At 41.2% G+C, this 6,684-nt stretch overlaps 1 pseudogene; it reads left to right on the forward strand.

Moving 5' to 3' along the window:
* The window catches only part of LOC100951940, a 15,402-nt pseudogene that overhangs the window by 6,813 nt on the left and 1,905 nt on the right, over window positions 1-6,684 (forward strand).

A 6,684-nucleotide genomic window follows, 5' to 3' on the forward strand; every position in this document is an offset into this window, starting at 1 on the left:
GACACAAAGGGAAGAAGCCAGCCACATTAGGAGCCAATACTCAGCTCTATGATTGGATACCCCAGAATGACCTTCTCGGTGAGACTATAAGACAGTGACAACAGCATTTGGAAGAGGGACAAACTGAATCACTGTTGGACAGCTAGTATATTCAACAAACATTTAATTGTTGTAGATGTATTTCCTTTTACCTCCAATTTTATACTAGATACGATTAAAGAACTGGCCACTTACTTTATAGATTCACATTTTCTATTGTTAAGGCAAAATTGTCATAGAATTCAGTGAGGACTAATGTCTTTGGCAGCAGTGACCTATGTGCTCATCTTTACAGAGAATGCTAAATGCTGCTGTCTTCCTTGACTCATCTCAGTGTCTTCCCCTTAGATCCTAAAATTCTTTTAACACTTTATAATAAGGATCTCCAATTTCTTATTCAATTCTCAACTAGGTCATCCAAAATCCAAAGCTTTCATCACCCATAGTGGAATGAATGGTGTCTATGAAGCTATTTCTCATGGGGTCCCCATGGTGGGAATTCCACTATGTGTTGATCAGCCTGATAACATTGCTCGCATGAAGGCCAAAGGTGCAGCCGTGGAGGTGAACTTGAACACAATGACGAGTGCAGATTTGCTCAGGGCTTTGCGAACAGTCATTAATGACCCTTAGTAAGTATTCCTGCTTTTAAAGGCTTACCTACCTTTCATTATCTGTATGCATCATACCATGTTAGAGACCATGCATCTAAGCTTTTCAAGGGATCTTACCCAACTTAGTTGTAGAATAGTTCATGTGGTATCAAATTTCATCCTTGGAAAGAAAAGATGTAGATTAAGAATTGTCTTGCTAGGGGAGGGGCAAGATGGCCAACAGGCGCCAGCCTCTGACAGAAGCTCCCATCCAGAGGGAAGGATAATGTCTGGAAAATACACAATAATGCTGAAGATTGGGAGCTCGGCTGAGACAGAAGAGTGATATCTGCAGGACACTTCTTCTGAGGCAAGTTGAGACTCCAAGAAAGCAATCTCCAGGTACATAATATACCCCAAAGGGAAAGTCTCCATCCCCTCCCCCCCGAAAGTTGTGTTTTTCTCTTTCTTTTCTCTTCATCTGCTCCTGTAAGTTTTCTACAGGCAAACGGTGAACTGAGGACCTATTATCTCACCCCATGTGTGAGAGCTACAGGAAGGGGGATCTACTCCCCTAGAGGGACCCTGCTAAGATCCCAAACACTCTCTCACCAGGCAGAAAAACTGAATGAATGTTTTTCACTGCCATTTTGAATTTCCAGTACACTCTTCTTCCCTTGCCTACAGAGACAGTGAGGGGGGGCTCAAGAACACCGTCCCCTACCCCTGTGGGACCAAGCGCCCATTCCTGGCCCTGCAGTCAGAGACCTGTTAGAGCCATATGCATTCCATGTGCACTGATCCCCACTCCCATGGCCTGAGACCTGCATGAGCCATGGAAGTCCCATGGGCAGTCGCAGAGTCCCCAGCTCCCGGCACCTGGGTCAGGTAGGCCCAGAACTGCTTGCTAGACCTGGATGTGCCCTGTGGGTGGCCAGCGAGTTTCCCGCTCCTGGTACCCAGGTGGGGTGGGCCCAGAACTGCTTGCTAGACCCATGGGCGGCTGCCAAGTTCCCTGCTCCTGGCACCTAGACAGGGTGGGCACAGAACTGCTTGCTAGACCCACAAGCCCTGTGGGCAGCTGCTGAGTTCTCCACTCCTGGTACCCGGGTCAGGCTGGCCCAGAAGTGCTTGCTAGACCCATACACGCCCCCATGGGCAGCTGCCAAGTTCCTTGCTCCAGGCACACAGGTCGGGCCAGCTAAGAACTGCATGCTAGACCTGCGAGTGACCAACTAGTTCCCCACTCCTGGGACCTGGGCATGCACAGGTGGCCACCAAATTTCTCTGGTCGGGCAGGCCCAGAACTGCTTGCTAGGCCCCGAGTGCCCCACGGGCAGCTGCAAGTTCCTTGCTCCTGGCACCCACGTTGGGCAGTCCCAGAACTGCCTACTGGACCTGTGGGTGGCTGCTAAGTTCCTTGCTCTTGGTACTCAGGCCAGGCGGGCCTAGAACTGCTTGCTGTACCCATGAGCGGCTGCCAAGTTCTCTGCTCCTGGCACCAAGGCCTGGTGGGCCCAGAACTGCTTGCTAGACCAGTGCACGCCTCATGGGCGACTGCTGAGTTCCTTGCTCCTGGCACCTGGGTCAGGTGGGTGCAGAACTGCTTGCTAGACCTGTGGGCAGCTGCTGAGTTCCCTGCTCCTGGCACCTGGTCAGGGCAGGCCCAGAACTGCTTGCCAGACCCACGTGTGCCCTACAGGCAGTCTCAAGTTCCCTGCTCCTGGCACCTGAGCTGGGTGGGCCCAGAACTGCTTGGTAGTCCCACACGCACCCTGTGTGCCATAGAGGAGTTACCCGCCTCCAGCACCTGGGCCAGGTGGGCCCAGAACTGCCTGCTAGAGCTGCACTCCCAGCATCCCCAGACAGTGGCCTAAGAATTACCAGAGGACAATCAGTTGAAAGGGAATCACACTAGAACAGCAGCAGCAGCACTGGGAACACTAAGGCTCACACCCCTGAGGCTCAACAGGACAGACACGTTCTGCCTCTCTGGGCAACCAGAGGAAGCTGGCATCTTCTCCACTGGCAGTCACTAACTGAACAGTTCTGATACGAACTCCAAATGGTGTAAATTCAGCATGGGGTGGAATCAGCAGAAAATTTCTGGCAACTTGAATAACCAGAGTAGATCAACTCCCCAAGGAAAAATGAGGTGGGTGCAATTGAAGACCCCATTCATAAACAGATGGCTGGGATGTCAGAAATCAGGTTCAGAATTTGGATAGAAAATAAGATTAACAGAATGGAAGAAAGGAGGGAATTAGAACTTTAAGAAATTATTCAAAAGATGTCTCAAGAATTCAATGATTTCAAAGATAAAATGACCAAAGATTTTGAAACATTGAGGGAAGAGTTTGCAGCCCTCAAAGATCTGAAAAATATGGTAGAGTCCCTCAGTAACAGAAAGGAACAGGCAGAAGAAAGGATCTCTGATCCTTTTCCAAAGCTCCTTCAAAAGCTTTGTCTTCAACTCAAAGATGAAAAGAAATAGAGAGCAAAAATGGATCTTTCTCTCAGAGTGCTCTGGGATAATTTGAAGAAAACTAATATTTGCCTTATAGGAATCCCTGAGGGCAACAAAGTTGTTTCACAAAATACAGAGGCTTTTCTTCATGAAATTATGAAAGAGAACTTTCCAGACATGCCAAGAGATTCTGAAATTCAGATAGCAGATAATTTCAGAACCCTAGCATGACTCAACCTGAACAAGACATCCTGCAGGCACATCATAATTAACTTCAATAAAGTTAATATGAAAGAGAAAATTCTGAAAGCTGTTAGACATAAGAAAACCATAATCTACAAGGGGAAGAGTATTAAAATGACTGCAGATCTCTCTGCTGAAAACTTTCAGGCCAGAAGAGGAAGGTCATCGACTTTTAAACTCCTAAAACAAAATAACTTTCAATCCAGGATCCTGTATCCAGCTAAACTGAGTTTCATCTATGATGTAGAAATTAAATACTTTAACAACATTCACATGTTGAAGAAATTTGCCATAACTAAACCAGTTCTCCAGGAAATTCTTAAACCTATCCTCCATAATGACCAGTGCAATCCTCTACCACAAAAGTAAACACACTCAGAGACTTTTGATCAAATTCCAACTTCCACAGTGGCAAAAGGATTAAAAATGTCTACTGCACTTTCGAGCAACTTGATGCCCAAAATTTTACCAGGCTTATTAATAAATTCAATCAATGTGAATGGCTTAAATTGTCCTCTAAAGAGGCACAGATTGGCTGATTGGGTACAGAAATTCAGATCAGACATCTATTGTATTCAAGAATCTCATCTTACTTTAAAAGATAAACATAGACTCAGGGTGAAGGGATGGTCATCTATATTCCAGGCAAATGGAAAGCAGAAAAAAGCAGGTGTTGCAAATTTATTTGCAGGTACAATAGGGTTTAAACCAACAAAAGTAAGCAAGGATAAGGATGGCCATTTTATATTTGTTAAGGGTAATACTCAATATGATGAGATCTCAGTTATTGATATCTATGCACCTCAATTTATAAGAGATACTCTAACAGGTACGAGCAACTTGATCTCTCCAAGATCCATCATAGTTGAAGATTTTAACACTCCTTTGGCTGTGTTGGATAGATCCTCCAATAAGAAGCCTAGCAAAGAAATTTTAGATTTAAATGTAACTATTCAACTTTTGGACCTAACAGACATCTACAGAACATTTCATCCTAACAAAACTGAATACACATTTTTCGCATCAGTCCATGGAACATACTCTAAAATCGATCACATCTTAGGTCATAAGTCTAACTTCAGTAAATTTAAAAGAATAGAAATTGTTCCAAGTATCTTCTCAGAACATTTATTCTGAGAATAAAAGTTATTCAGTTTCTCAGAATAGAAATTATTCAATGTATCTTCTCAGAACATTTATTCTCAGAATAAAAGTTGAACTCAGTAACAACAGGAATGTACAGTCTCATATAAAAACATGTAAGCTAAATAACCTTATGTTGAATGATAGATGGGTCAGAGACAAGATCAAGAGGGAAATTACCAAAATCTTAGAACAAAACGATAATGAAGACATGAGTTATCAGAACCTCTGGGATACTGCAAAGGCAGTCCTAAGAGGGAGATTTATAGTTTTGCAAGTCTTCCTCAAGAGAATGGAAAGAGAGGAAGTCAACAACTTAATGGGATAGCTCAAGCAACTCAAAAAGGAAGAACATTCCAATCCCAAATCCAGCAGAAGAATAGAAATAACCAAAATTAGAGCAGAATTAAATGAAATTGAAAATAAAAGAATTATATAACAGATCAATAAATCGAAAAGTTGGTTCTTTGAAAAGGTCAATAAAATAAATAAACCTTTGGCCAACCTAACCAAGAAAAAAAGAGTAAAATCTCTAATCTCATCAATCAGAAATGGTAAAGATGAAATAACAACAGACCCCTTACAAATTCAAAAAGTCTTTAATGAATATTACAAGAAACTTTATTCCCAGAAATATGAAAATCTGAAGGAAATTAACCAATATTTGGAAGCATGCCACCTCCCAAGACTTAGCCAGAACGAAGGGGAAATGTTGAACTATATCAAGGCCTATATCAAGTTCTGAAATAGCATCAACTATACAAAATCTCCCTAAAAGGAGACCAGATGGATTCATGTTAGAATTCTATCAAACCTTCAAAGAGAAACTAGTACCTATATTACTCAACCTTTCCCAAAATGTAGAAAAGATGGAATACTACCCAACACATTCTATGAAACAAACATCAACCTTATCCCCAAACCAGGAAAAGACTCAACAAGAAAATAAAATTATAGACCAATATCATTAATGAATATTGATGCAAAAATATTCAACAAGATCCTAACCAACAGAATCCAGTAACACATCAAAAAAATTATACACCATGACCAAGTGTGTTTTATCCCAGGATCTCAAGGATGGTTCAACATACTTAAATGTATAAATATAATTCATCACATAAACAAATTAAAAAACAAATACCATATGATTGTCTCAATTGATATAAAAAAAGCTTTTGATAATATCCAGCATCAGTTCATGATCAGAACACTTAAGAAAATTGGTATAGAAGGGACATTTCTTAAACTGATAGAAGCCATCTATAGAAAACCCACAGACAATATTGTCTTCATGGAGTTAAACTGAAATCATTTCCACTCAGATCAGGAACCAGGCAAGGTTGCCCATTGTCTCCACTGCTCTTTAACATTGTAATGGAAGTTTTAACCATCACAATTAGGGAAGAAAAGGCTATTAAGAGCATCTACATAGGGTCAGAAGAGATTAAATTTTCACTCTTCACAGATTATATGATTATATATCTGGAAAACACCAGTTTCTACAAAACTCTTAGAAGTGATCAAGGAATACAGTAGTGTCTCAGGTTACAAAATCAACACTCATAAATCTGTAGCCTTTATATATACCAACAGCAGCCAAGCTGAAAAAACAGTCAAAGACTCTATTCAGTTCACAGTAGTGCCAAAGAAGATGAAATACTCAGGAGTTTTATTGGAAGATCTTGTGAAAGATCTCTATAAAGAGAACTATGAAACTCTAAGAAAAGAAATAGCTGAAAATGTTAAGAAATGGAAAAATATACCATTCTCATGGCTGGGAAGAATAAACATTGTTAACATGTCCATACTACGCAAAGCAATATATAATTTTAATGCAATCCCTATTAAAGCTCCACTGTCACCCTTTAAAGATCTCAAAAACATGACACTTCTTTTTATATGGAATTAGAAAAAAACCTCAAAAAGCCAAGACATTACTCAGGAATAAAAACCATGCAGGAGGAAACACACTACCAGACCTCAGATTATACTATAAATCGATAGTGATTAAAACAGCATGGTACTGGCATAAAAACAGAGAGGTAGATGTATGGAACAGAATAGAGAACCCAGAGATGAACCCAGCTACTTACCATTACCTGATCTTTGACAAGCCAATTAAAAACATTGGGGAAAAGATTCCCTATTTAACAAATGGTGCTGGGTGAACTGGCTGGCAACCTGTAGAAGACTGAA

This window comes from Otolemur garnettii, unplaced genomic scaffold, assembly GCF_000181295.1.
Source record: "Otolemur garnettii isolate 467f Iridium unplaced genomic scaffold, OtoGar3 scaffold00191, whole genome shotgun sequence".
Lineage (NCBI taxonomy): Eukaryota > Metazoa > Chordata > Mammalia > Primates > Galagidae > Otolemur > Otolemur garnettii.